Consider the following 14,314-nt stretch of genomic DNA (forward strand, 5'->3'; position numbering starts at 1 on the left):
GTCATGTCCAACTCTTCATGATCCTATGGCCTGCAGCATGCCAGGCCTCCCTGTCCTTCACCATCTCCCAGAGTTTGTCCATGTCCATTGAATCTGTGATGCCATTCAACCATCTCATCCTCTGTCACCCTCTTCTCCTTCCACCTTCAATCTTTACCAGCATCAGGGTCTTGTCCAATGAACCAGTTCTTCACATCAGGTGGCCAAATTATTGGAGCTTCAGCTTCAGCATCAGTCCTTCCAAAGAGTATTCAGAGTTGATTTCCTTTACGATTGACTGGTTTTATCTCCTTGCAGTCCAAGGGACTCTCAAGAGTCTTCTCCAACACCACAGTTCAAACACGTCTGTTCTTTGGCACATGCCTTCTTTATTGTCCAGCTCTCACATCCATTCACACATATAGAATCTGCAAATAATGAGGACCAACTCTACTTGGCTTGCTGGGAAATGGAGGTGGTTTCCTCGGAGACTGATTGATACCCATAGGTTTCCTAACTCTCTGCTCAGTGCTCTTTGGTTGTTTATAATCTGTGCTTATTCGAAATGTTTGTTCTCAATCGCTGTGGTATAAGACTTTTCTCTAAATCTACTCAAATGCTACTGAATGGGAAAAAGAGTGAGAAAAGCCAGATGTAGAAGCAGAGGAACTTTTTCATCTAGGAGTTTTGTTCAGACAGACAGCCTGCTTGTATTTCCTGTAGACTTTTAAATTCGGGGGCCCAGATCTTAGCCACTGTGCAGGGATAATTCATGACTCCTAGCATAATGTCTCTAACTAGGTGATTTTAATCAAAAAGTTAAGAGCAATTTTACATTGTCTTTAAACCAGAATTCTACCCCCCCTCTTCCCCCCAACCCCCCACCCACCTGGGTAACGCAATTCCAATTTTTAAATAAAAATCATTGGAAATCAAAATTGTTACTAAAAAAACAGTTTGAGAAAGGCAGTTGATTCTAGAAAATGGGACTCAGCAATGCAGCTTGATTATGCTACAGGAAGTCCTTGAATGGAGTGGAGAGATTGAACCTAAACCTCAGACTAAGGAGGAGAAGAAACAGAGTCTAGACCTAGTTCTGCTTGTATATCCTGTGTGATTTTAGGTAAGTTTCTCCCTCTCTGGGCTTTCATTTCTTAACTGGGAAATGAGAGGTTAGATACTCTCTGCAGGGGCCTCCAACCTTCTTGGATCTAATGCCTGATAATCTGAAGTGGAGCTGATGTAATAATAATAGAAATACAGTGCATGATAAATGTAATGCATTGAATCATTCTGAAACCACCCGTTCTCCCAGTCTGTGGAAAAATTGTCTGCTAGGAAACCCGTCCCTGGTGCCAAAAAGGTTGGGGACCACTGCACAGGATAATTTCCAGCCTTAAGATTCTGGGACACTGGAAATATAAAATCTAATAGTACTCTTTATCTGTATCCATTAACTTATCAGAAAATATTTTGAAGTATGTTTTGAAGCCTAGCCTCTTTCTAAGAAAATCATGCTGAGACTAAAAAATTTCAGAATTTGTAGAAAATCAGAGCCACCATTGATGTGCCCAGAACATCTGTACTTTATTTATGCAGCCATGGTATTCCTGGTAACACAGTCTACATTTCCTCACATAAGAGCTAAAAACTTCGTTTGATCTCACCCTTGCCTATCAATTCATAGTCACTTTTCTTCATCCAAACCTTTACTTTTTAATTCCCCCTATGTCAACCCATGCAAAATTTTTCTTTAATTCCCTGTCCATATCAGGCACACTCACCTTTGCTCTCTCTTTGGGAAACCCATTTCCCCATTTGTTCTTTTGGAAGGGGTTTATTTGTTCAATTTTTAAGAAACTGTTCATATCTCAGCTCTTCTGGGAAGGCTTTCAGGTCTTTACCAGGTCTATCTGACTTCCCTTACTCCATACCAGTAGAGAGTTCTAGCAAAGTGCTGGTAACTCTGGTAAAATTTATTTATAGACTCGTATTTTTTGCTAGACTGTGAACCCCTTTCTACTTCCCTGACGCAAAGCTTGATACCTGGTATTCAGGAATGCTTGATGAATGAAGAATGAATAAATAAATCTAAGATTAAAAAAAAACACATGGCAAATCAAAGCATGATTATTTCATTATTTACCCCAAATTATGGGATCAACTTCTACTTAGCATTAGCCATGAATGCCATGAAAAATATGAGCCTAGTATTGCAAAATCTTTCAAATTTTCAAGAAAAGAAAAAAAGTCTGAATATTTATGTAAAATTTTACCATTTTTAATATTGGGAACTCATTTAACCTTATCTAAAATCTGGTTTGGCACACAAAACATAGGCCTCCAGGTGTACAACCACTGGCCTAAGATAAGATTCAGATTCCTTTGCATACAGTCCATGCCTTTCCAAGTTTGTACCTGCTGCCTGTATTCTCCAGTTTATTTTTATCCACTCCTGGCAATCACTTTCATTTCTATCATTCTTTGATAACAATTCATGCTTATATTCTGTAAGACCATTGCATCTACTTTTCCTCTTATGGTCTTTTCTTTCAATCTTCTGTTGGAGAAATGCTCTCATATTTCACTATCAGCTTCATGCAACTTTCCTATTTCCTGAGAAGACTTCTTGGAAAAGGCAATGGCATCTCACTCCAGTGTTCTTGCCTAGAGAATCCCAGGGACAGAGGAGCCTGGTGGGCTGCCGTCTGTGGGGTCACACAGAGTCGGACACGACTGAAGCAACTTAGCAGCAGCAGCAGCAAGAAGACTTCTACTCCATAGAAAGATAAACTTTCTCTTCTAGGATTTAATAGAACTCTGGGTGGACTTCTATCATTATTTTTGCCACCATGTATTATAGCAACTTTTCTGTAAGTTATTCTAGAACATTCTTTTATTTATCTATTTTTTAAAATAGATTAATATTTTAAAATAAAATAATATCTCCACTGCGCCAGATACTGTGTTCCTGCCAAGGATTCAGATGTGAAACCAACATTGTCTCAGCCCCCAAGGAACTCACAATCTAATAAAAAGGGCCATTATTATATCTATCTCTGAATTTCTAGCACTTTGCACCAAATAGTAGGGGCTCTATAGATTTTATTAAATTAGTCATGTATTCAATTTTATGAGCAGTTATGGTGAACAGTGCACTCTGAGGGAAGCAAAACATGCCCTTGGTGTCTTGTACCTAGTAGGTATTCCATCAGTATTTGAAGACATGGGTAAAGCATGAAGCCCCCATCTCCCCTGGATTATTATGATCTGCTTGGGAATATCTATATATCTGTATACTAATGGAAAATAATGATTGCACTTACAGTCCCACATAGAAAGTAGGGTATAAGCATTGTAGAAGTTTAAAGTAATGAAAAGTAATCATGGCATGGTATACTTAAGAAAGACTCCAGTAAGGAGGTGGATTCTGAGTTGTAGAGTATAGGATTAATATGATTGGGTTTGGGAAAAGGTGTGGAGTAGGCGATCTCTATGGATACAGATGGGGATGTAGGAATGGGTAAGGCTTATTTGGAGGTGAATAAAGGAGAAGCAAACAATGGAATGAATGCTTAATGAACACGTCCAATGGGCCATGTATGATCATACACATGACACACACAGTTATCTCACGTCCTTCCTTTAGCCAGGATGGAAGTTCTTGAGGACAGGAACCTTTTCTATCAGAGTCATCACAGTATCCCCACAGTAAGCAACCTATTTTGCACATAGTAAACACTCAAAATACTTGAGTGAATGAAGCCTTCTTTTATTTATCTATTTTTGTCTACTATAAAGTAGACATGATTGTCTCCATTTTACAAATAAAGAAACAAAGTTCAGAAATGGACAATGACTTTCCCAATGTCCAGGCCAATAGTCAAAGTGTGGGTCACAACATCAGCATCTCCTGATAACTTGTTAGGAAGAAAAATTCTTTAGAACTATGGAATCTGAAGTCGAGGTGGTTCTGATGCACAATAAATTTCAAAACCTACCCTTTCAGGGGAAAAGGTAGCAGTGCAAGTTTGGCCTGGCTTAAAATCCTAAACTACAGTTTATCTTCAGCCAAAAAATTATTTAAGACTACATTTTCTAAAGTTTGTTTTGTACAATATTTTCAAATGTTCCTAATGTTGATACATACTACAACAAAATAAAAATTCCCATGTTCAAGCATGTTTGGGAAATAGTGGGTTTAACAAGGCTGAACAGGGTTTTTTTTATTTTTTATTTTTTACTGTAGAGTCTCTTTGAGACTTTAAAGGGCACTAGGTCATGCATCTCTAACATGGCAATATGATTTTCCAGTCTCATATAAGACAGCATGGGTTAATAGTAAATGTGGGCTTTGGTGTTTGACAACTGTATTCTAATTCTTTACCATTGTCCATCTTTGTGACTTTGGGCAAAACTGCTAACAGCTCTGCATCTCAATTCCCTAATCTGTAAATGGATAAAAATAATTCATATGTCATGGAGTTTTTGTGAAGATTAAATAAGATACTACAAGTAAAACATTTATCATAATGTCTGGTAGTATATAGTTAAAATAGATGCCAGCCACTATAATTATTCTTAATCAAAATATTACAGACTGGCTCACTTAGCACCCATTTTAGTCCATTTTTAGGGTGTCTTCCTACACTGGATAGACATTACAAAACTGTATTTGCTAGACATCCTTGAACTAAAATGCTGTGTTTGACTTGAGTCATGCCAAGCAAACAAGTTTTAAAAGGAAGAAGAGGCAATGAGAGTAGGCAGCTCAGAATGACTGAATCTTCTAGAATGGGAAAATTGAGAGATGTTTAGTCTTTGGAAGAGGAAGTTGAGGCAGAAGCTCGAATGTCCAGTTTTAGCATCATGAGTCTCCTGTGGTGCGTAGCAGCCACGACAGTTAGGACTCTGCTACAGGCAGTCTCACTACCCAAAGTGTGTTTCACAGGTGAGCTCTGGCATCACCAGTGAGCTTGTTAGAAAAGCAAAACTCAGGCCACACCCTAGACCTGTAGAATGGGAATCTGTATTAACCAGAGTCAAGAAGATTTGTGTGCATATTATTGTAAAGTAATTAGCCCCCAGCTAAAATAAATAAATTAAAAAAAAAAAAAGTCTGAGAAAATGCTTACTGGAGTCCTATGGGCCATTCTTATGGTGTAGCTAGACACCTTACTGGCTGCATGTAGTACTTAATATTAGGTTATATAGCACGGTTTCTATAAAATTCTTTCTGCTGAAATTAGCTAGTGTGGGTTCTATTGACTACAACTGAAAGTTTGACCATATAACCACAAAAGTCATTTTTTGGTGAGGGAGGGTTAGCATGTGACACTTTTGAAAGCAGTTTTGTAAAACAATAGGAAGTAAAAGGCCACTTATGTAATAGGGGACCAGATTTTAGAGGGAAGTCTACTTCTGTTCTCTTGAATTAGCAAGTACAAACTTTGCATTAGCAAGTACAAAAATCCTCAATTGATAGAACTGGATTATGTTTAAAACAATCTGGAAATTTTCGGTGGAGGCACTAATTTGCTTCCATGCACTTTAGGTAAACATTTATTTCTTTTTACAGAAACTTTTTTCATATGTGCAGATTGCATTGGTTAGTTATAATGCAAGATGTTAAGGTCATGTGTCAGAAACTGACCTAAGTCCGTTGGGTTAAACACATATCTTGGATTCTTTTTGGTAGAAAGTAGAAGGTTCAAAGAGTTTGGGGTGGGCATGCTTTAGCTGCTCCCTTAAAACCTTGCTACCAAGTTATTCTAAAAGCTAATCTCAGATCAAATTACCATACATATAAACATTTCATAAAAAAAATATATCATTAACCAGCTAACACCAAACAGTTCATACATGTGCTTTCTAAAGTTGAATATCTAGTTCTTTGTCTTTTCAGTTTCTGTAAACAGAATTTTGAATAAAATGTGACTTCCGAGGCAAATATAGCAACTTCCCAGAAGCAGGGTTCTATGACTCTGGAAATTACCACCAGCCATCCAGGGCAAAAGGTGGAGGCACCATTCTGAAGAGTTACAACTTCTAAACCTTGCTGGATTCTTAACACTCTGAATATACAAGAGTGTGAGAGAATCTCTAAAATACTTTAGCCAGTTTGTATATATTTCACCAATGGGAGCCCACTCCAACATTTGTCTTGGTAATTTTCCAACTACCAATATCACCAATTAAATATATTTACGACATTCACTTTGCTAAATAACAAAGCCTTGGAACTGCTTCTAGCTGTTGATGTCATAGTTGCTTCTGGACTACAGCCTTTTTCATGTAATGCCAGTTCATACCCTTTGCAGTTTATATTCCTGATTAGAATCCTTATGGAGGCCTCTGGGTTTAGTTTTTACCTAGGGAATGTACACATAATTTCACATTATTTCTGGTGAGTAAATTACAGACAGTTTAGAAGCATGGATATGGGTTCGTTTAAACAGAATTCTGGATTAACAGGGAAACCAAGTTTGAGTCTTAAAAATTTATGGCTGATTCATGTCAATGTACGGCAGAGAACACTACAATATTATAAAGTAATTAGCCTCCAATTAAAACAAATAAACTAAAAAATTTATTGATTCATTCCTTTACTCATTGATTACTGAGCCATATACTATACGCTGAGGTACAGAGATTAAAAGGGCAGCCCCTGCCTCAAGGAGAGCAGAGTCCACAGAATAGAATATGCAGTGAAAACAGTATGACGGGAACCATGGCAACTGAGCCCCAGCTGCTGCAGTCACATTGATAATGGGTAGAGAATGAAGGGTTGGTGTGAAATGGGTGATGTCCCTGAGAAATTGACTTCTAGGGTGAGTTTTTAGGATGAACAGAAGTTTATCAGTCCATTCAGGGTAGACAAAAGTGGGCGGTGGTGATGTTGTTTCAATAAAGGCAGTGTGCTATGAAATTTACTTTAGTAGTGATGAGACCAATAAGATTACATTCTTTCCCTTCCCCCATCTCTCATACTTAACAAGTTTGAAGAAATGAAAAGAGTTTGAATTGCTATATACTGTGAACTGGAAGTGGTTGCTTTAGACTCAGAAAACCAAAGACTCATAGAATTATAACTACTATGCTGAAGACTTTTCACTAGGTATAAACCATTTTCTTTTCCTTTATTATCACTGACTGATTTTTTTTTTCCCTTTAAAAGAAAAAGAAAGAAAGTGAAGTTGTTCAGTCATGTCCAACTCTTTGCGACCCCATGGACTATAGCCTACCGGGCTCCTCCATCCATGGGATTTTCCAGGTGAGAAGTACTGGAGTGGGTTGCCATTTCCTTCTCCAGGGGATCTTCCTGACCCAGGGATCAAACCTGGGTCTCCCACATTGCAGGCAGACACTTTACTATCTGAGCCAAAGGCTACCCTTTTCTCCTTTTAAGGAGGAAGCAAAACAAAGGCTTCCATCGCTTTTGTTATTATTTGTTTTCAGTTATTCAAGATACATAGTTTCTCATATCTACAGTTTCATACAATGTATTCCTCAGAAGTTTCTGTTCATATCCTTATTCTGCTACCTACAAAGTAACTGGACAATATAATTCAACTCTCTAAACCCCTGAAGAGGTCCTGGTATGGACTTAATTTGTTATAAGAGTTACATCAAATAATTTACAATTGCCTAATCCCATGCTTATCCTATAGCAGGAACTAAATACATGATATTCACATGATAATGATGTGTTATTAGTGATACTAATAATAACATTTTAAAAATGATAATGTTCTGTTGTCACACTGCACAGGTGAGAAGAGGAGACTCATTTATGGTGGTGAGATTGGTCTAGGCCCAAACCATTGAGCTGTTGATCCATCATGACCATTGAATTTCCTTTTAGTTTTGGAACTGAGCTCAGAAAACCATCTTTATACAGGAGTGGCTCAATTTGGCAACTCCAGGTAAAGCTTCTATTTGGCATAAATGTGCTGCTCTGCATTCAAGCCCTGCCTCAACCTTCCAATTGCTGGCAACCTCATTAGTGCTGGCTTCCTCCCTGGCTTCAGGTGCTCAGGTCCTGGGTATCTCCCAAAATAAATTCTAATCCCCACCTCCTTCACTGTCTTTCTAATCCATTACCTACTCATAGGTAGCTAATAAGGATCACCTTCTTCCAACAGTAGAAAGAGCATACATTTTGCAGTCTGAAAAAGCAAGAGAGTTCCAGAAAAACATCTATTTCTGCTTTATTGACTATGCCAAAGCCTTTGACTGTGTGGATCACAATAAACTGTGGAAAATTCTGAAAGAGATGGGAATACCAGACCATCTGACCTGTCTCTTGAGAAACCTGTATGCAGGTCAGGAAGCAACAGTTAGAACTGGACATGGAACAACAGACTTGTTCCAAATAGGGAAAGGAGTACGTCAAGGCTGTATATTGTCACCCTGCTTATTGAACTTATATGCAGAGTACATCATGAGAAACGCTGGGCTGGAAGAAACATAAGCTGGAATCAAGATTGCCGGGAGAAATATCAATAACCTCAGATATGCAGATGACACCACCCTTATGGCAGAAAGTGAAGAAGAACTAAAGAGCCTCTTGATGAAAGTGAACAAGGAGAGTGAAAAAGTTGGCTTAAAGCTCAACGTTCAGAAAACTAAGATCATGGCATCTGGTCCCATCACTTCATGGGAAATAGATGGGGAAACAGTGGAAAAAGTGTCAGACTTTATTTTTTTGGGCTCCAAAGTCACTGCAGATGATGACTGCAGCCATGAAATTAAAAGACGCTTACTCCTTGGAAGGAAGGTTATGACCAACCTAGATAGCATATTTAAAAGCAGAGACATTACTTTGCCAACAAAGGTCCATCTAGTGAAGGCTATGGTTTTTCCAGTGGTCATGTATGGATGTGAGAGTTGGATGGTGAAGAAAGCTGAGCACCGCAGAATTGATGCTTTTGAACTGTGGTGTTGGAGAAGACTCTTGAGAGTCCCTTGGACTGCAAGGAGATCCAACGAGTCCATCCTAAAGATCAGTCCTGGGTTTCATTGGAAGGACTGATGTTGAAGCTGAAACTCCAATACTTTGGCCACCTCATGCGAAGAGTTGACTCATTGGAAAAGACCCTGATGCTGGGTAGGACTGGGGGCAAGAGGAGAAGGGGACGACAGAGGATGAGATGGTTGGATGGCATCACTGACCTGATGGACATGGGTTTGGGTAAACTCCGGGAGTTGGTGATGGACAGGGAGGCCTGGTGTGCTGCGATTCATGGGGTCGCAAAGAGTTGGACACGACTGAGCGACTGAACTGAACTGAACTGAAGCCTAGTATCCAGTCTTGGCTCTGAACAAACAGTGTGGCCTTGGGCAAGTTACTTCACCCCTCTGACCTTCTGTATCCTCAATTGTAGGGTTGGTATAAAATATGCATCTCAAGAATTGTTGCAGTTGAAGAAGATGATGAATGTAAAGCATTTCATACCGTCTTGGTACATAGTAGATGCTCAGGAAATAGGTATTATTTTTTCTTGTTTTTATTATATACTTTTCTGATAATAATTTCCCTCCTGACTAATGCCAAAAAATGTGTATAGGTTTGATATTTTGGGGTTGTAAGAAGAAAATGGTAATCTATGTGTTCTTTTTTGGTCTTCCATCAGCTACTTTGCTGGTTTCACTGGACCCTTAGCGCCTCTATAGAGATCAGAGACCTGGGGTCTAAACACTCCACCTCCTTAAGGCATAGTGTCAGATGTGTGAGAGATAACACTCAGGAAAGATTGACTTATTAAGTGCATTTTAAAGACAAAAAGAAAAAAAAAAGTCACAGAATATGTGGGTGTGGGTACAACCTAAAGATTGGTCTTTAAAAGCAAGTTGGTTCAGGGTTTAGAGTGTTGTAAGGGTGCATTTTAAACTTCAATCCACTTAATCTGTTAGGACCAACAGTAGCAGCAAATAAACTGTGAGGTTACTCCTCCCTTCCTCCCACTCTCAAAGGATGGCCAGTTGTGAGGGGAAGAGGTGAGGGGGTGGGATTAAGTGTTGACATAAAAGGAACAAAGCAGGCCCAAGGCTTTAGAGAAGCAGAGGGGGAGACTTGGTCTTAATTAATTTCTTCCTTCCAACCACCCCCAGAGGCCTTGGGGGGAATCAATAATAGAAGGAAACACTGGAAACAGCTAGAAAGACAGAGGGCAACAGGAATTGAATACAGATAGGATGCAAGCCTGTAACAGTCCAGAAGGAAGCAAATGAGGGACTTCCCTTCCTCACAACTGAGAAGGGCATGGAGACTTGCCTGTTTGTGTTTTCCCCTCCACCAGATGTGACATATTTGTGTGCATACTGTTTTGTAGTCACAGTAATTCTAAGGCACACACAATTATTTTTGCAGGATGCTGACTTATCACAGGACTTAGAAATGAAGGGTGGAGGGAGGGTGGAGCTGATAAAGCACATTTACAGATGTCTAAATTGAGATGGTTCCACCAGAAGCCCCTTCTGCCCGGCAGTTAAGTTAGATGCCAAATAACCTAGAAGAAAGAACAGATAGTAGGTACTATTAATACAATGTTCCAGGTCTGTTCTTAAGAGCTTTATCCATGTTGTTTAACAACCCTCATAATAATCAGATGTAATAGGTGCTATCATCCCCATTTACAGAAATGGAGCTCCTAAGATAACTGACTTGCGTGAACTCACACCGCTAGCAATTGTCCAAACTGTGATCTGATTTCAAAGCCGGTGTCCTTTCTCTCTCATTGTGCTGCATTTGTAGTTCGAACTCTAGGGACACAAGAGTCCCTTTAGCTATCAGACAGTGGCAGTGAATCTGGTACAACCCTCACTTGGCAGTTGTATCAGATTTGATGCAAATTTTTTGATTTGATGGAACCTCTCTCTTCTATTGTGTAGCTGCCCACTATCTCTTTCTCCTCTTTATCTTCTCTTCCGTTCCCCACTTTTCACCCATGTGAATTTCAAGGAAAATGAAATCCGTATGTTTTTGATTCATTTGCACTTAACCCATCAAAACACAATTTTGAGAGAGAGTAGATTTGCAGAGAAGTGAATTTTAAAGGCCTCTCTTGCTGGAAAACAGGATGTCTACTCTGGCCAAAATCATAAAAACTTCAAACTTCAAGTGTTACGGTTCAGCTTAATACATTGAAATAATGTGATTTGAGGGAGCTGTAATTTTAGAATAACACTTTGTTGCAAGCCAAGTATGAGAGGATATGAGCCCACATTAGTGCTATCAGATGAAAACTTGAAGGTGCCCAGTTAAGTATATTTCTTCTATTGCCATCATCACCATAAAAGATATTGACATTAGGGGCACAATAACATTCATATTTTAGAATTGGAAAAGATGCCAGAAGTCACATTATTCAATATTCTCAGTTTATGGACCAGGAAACTGAAGCTCAGCAAGATCTGAGGATATGCTCAAGGTCACAGAGCTGTACCTAACCCCTTGGGTTCTGGACTCTGAGTGCATTGCTCTTTTTTTGGCTTATTGTAAAAAATACAGATAACATTGTATTACTTTTACTAAAAATCTCTCTAAAATATACATCATTTTCATTTAGATGTTAATTTTTTTTTTTAATAAATTTATTTATTTTAGTTGGGGGCTAATTACTTTACAATATTGTAATAGTTTTTGCCATACATTGACATGAATCAGCCATGGGTTTACATGTGTTCCCCTTCCTGGACCTCCCACCCACCTCCCTCCCCATCCCATCCCTCTGGGTCATCCCATTGCCCCGGCCCTGAGCCCTTGTCTCATGCATCGAACATGGAATGGTGTTCTGTTTCACATATGATAATATACATGTTTCAATGCTATTCTCCCAGAACGTTCCACCCTCACCTTCTCCCTCAGAGTCCATAAAATTGTTCTATGCATCTGTGTCTCTTATTCTGTCTCGCATATAGGGTTATTGTTACCATCTTTCAAATTCCATATATATGCATTAGTATACTGTATTGTTGTTTTTCTTTCTGGCTTACTTCACTCTGTATAATGGGCTCCAGTTTCATCCATCTCAGTAGAACCGATTCAAATGTATTTTTTTAATGGCTGAGTAATATTCCATTGTGTATATGTACCACAGCTTCCTTATCCATTCGTCTGCTGATGGACATCTAGGTTGCTTCCATGTCCTGGCTATTGTAAACAGTGCTGCGATGAACACTGGGGTACACGCGTCTCTTTCAATTCTGGTTTCCTCGGTGTATATGCCCAGCAGTGGGATTGCTGGGTCATATGGCAGTTCTATTCCCAGTTTTTTAAGGAATCTCCACACTGTTCTCCATAGTGGCTGTACTAGTTTGCATTCCCACCAACAGTGTAAGAGGGTTCCCTTTTCTCCACACCCTCTCCAGCATTTATTGCTTGTAGACTTCTGGATGTTAATTTAAAAATTTTTAAAAATAGGACTTACTGTCTCTATGGCAAAACAAAACAAAACAAAACAACAACTCAGTTTGTAAGTCAGCATGAAAAATGACCCTAATTCACTTGAGAAAATGACTCTTACACCTAACCCACAATAGTGTACATCTTTGGTGTTGTTGTTTAGTTGCTAAGTTGTGTCCAATTCTTTTGTGTACCCAAGGTCTGTAGCTCGCCAGGCTCCTCTGTCCATGGGGTTTTCCAGGCAAGAATCCTGGAGTGGGTTGCCATTTCCTTCTCCAGGGGATCTTCCTGACCCAGGAATCAAGCCCAGGTCTCCCACATTGCAGGCAGATGCTTTACCATCTGAGCCACCAGGGAAGCCCTGGTATACATCATGAGTGAGTGAGTGAGTGAAGTCGCTCAGTTGTGTCCGACTCTTTGTGACCCTGTGGACTGTAGCCTACCAGGCTCCTCTCTCCATGAGATTCTCCAGGCAAGAATCCTGGAGTGGGTTGCCATTTCCTTCTCCAGGGGATCTTTCAGACCCAGGGATCGAACCCGGGTCTCCCGCATTGCAGGCAGATGTTTTAACTTCTGAGCTACCAGGGAAGCCCTGGTATACATCATGGATGATAGTAAATGCTCCTTTACACATAAAAAGTAGGAAATTCATAATAAAAAAATAACCAGTCTTTGCCAGCCACCTTACATACGTTTCAGTAATAATAACAACAATATTAATAGCTGATAATTCAGAGGTAATATGCATATTATTTCTGAGTAAGGGTTTTGCAGTCAGGATCAGATCTGACTATGTAAGTAGCTATGCAATCCTAGGCAAAAATGAATGTTATCTTAGGCAAGTGAAGCCTCAGTATAAACATCTTTAAGATGGGATTAATAGCAATAATTACCTTAGGGGGTGTTCTGAAGATTAAAGTATGAACATAAGCATGTGTTTCAAATGTGCAAAGCAGGACATGATGTTGATAGCATTGAATGCTTACAACACACAAATTGCTGAGCAGTTTACAACAATTGTTGATCTTAATCTTTACAAAAACACTACCAAATAGATATTATTATTATCCTCATTTTACAGGTGAAGGGACCCTGGGCTAAAGCAATGAATAAGGCTCCAACCCAAATCTGACTTCATAGCACATCTGTTTCTTCATAGCACCACTTCATAACACCATTGTACTTATTTTTTTAATTATTATTTATTACTTTTGGCTGTGCTGGGTCTTTGTTGCTGTGTGTGGGCTTTATCTAGCTGCAGTGAGAGGGGACTACATTGTGGTACCCAGGCTTTTCATTGTGGTGGCTTCTCTTGTCATGGAGCACCGGCTCTAGGGTATGCGGCCTTCAGTAGCCGTGGCTCATGGGCTTAGTTGCTTCATATATGTGGAAATGTGGAATCTTCCTGGACCAGGGATCAAACCCGTGTCTCCTGCATTGGCAGGCAGATTCTTTACCACTGAGTCACCATGGAAGCCCTACATTTTTTTTTAATTGAAATATAATTGCTTTACAGAATTTTGTTGGTTTCTGCCAAACATCAACATGAATCAGCCGTAGGTATACCTATGTCCCCTCCCTCTTGAACCTCTCTCACATCTCCCTCCCCATCCCACCCCTTTAGGTCATTACAGAGCCCTTGTTTGAGTTCCCTGGGTCTTGTTTATTAATATAGTAGAAAATTTCATTTGGATGTCACAATTCCCTTATGATGTAGGTATTATTATGTCTATCTCATAGATGAAAAAACCGTAGCTTAAAGAGTTGAATATCTTAGCCATCTTTCAAGGTTATTAAGCAGCAAAGTGAAAATTAGTATCCTATTTTCAGATTCCAAGCTCTGTGTTCATTCCAACGTCATGCTGCCACTTAGGGAAAGTTTGATCAAAACATAGAGTCTTGGAAAGGCTGATTAAAAAAATATTCCAG

The 14,314-nt window shown here is 39.4% G+C and overlaps 1 long non-coding RNA gene across 1 annotated transcript in view; it reads left to right on the top strand.

Moving 5' to 3' along the window:
* The first annotated feature begins 6,732 nt into the window (after positions 1-6,732).
* The window catches only part of LOC145504380 (uncharacterized), a 44,362-nt gene continuing 36,780 nt past the window's right edge, over positions 6,733-14,314 (top strand). The window contains exons 1-5 of the long non-coding RNA XR_014052160.1: positions 6,733-6,809; positions 7,157-7,252; positions 7,751-7,904; positions 8,124-9,088; positions 9,366-9,469. This is a non-coding gene — a long non-coding RNA (uncharacterized LOC145504380). The remainder of the gene's footprint in view (positions 6,810-7,156; positions 7,253-7,750; positions 7,905-8,123; positions 9,089-9,365; positions 9,470-14,314) is intronic.

This window comes from Giraffa tippelskirchi, chromosome 5 (genome assembly GCF_054371585.1).
Source record: "Giraffa tippelskirchi isolate mGirTip1 chromosome 5, T2T-mGirTip1v1.2.pri, whole genome shotgun sequence".
NCBI classification, from domain to species: Eukaryota; Metazoa; Chordata; class Mammalia; order Artiodactyla; family Giraffidae; genus Giraffa; species Giraffa tippelskirchi.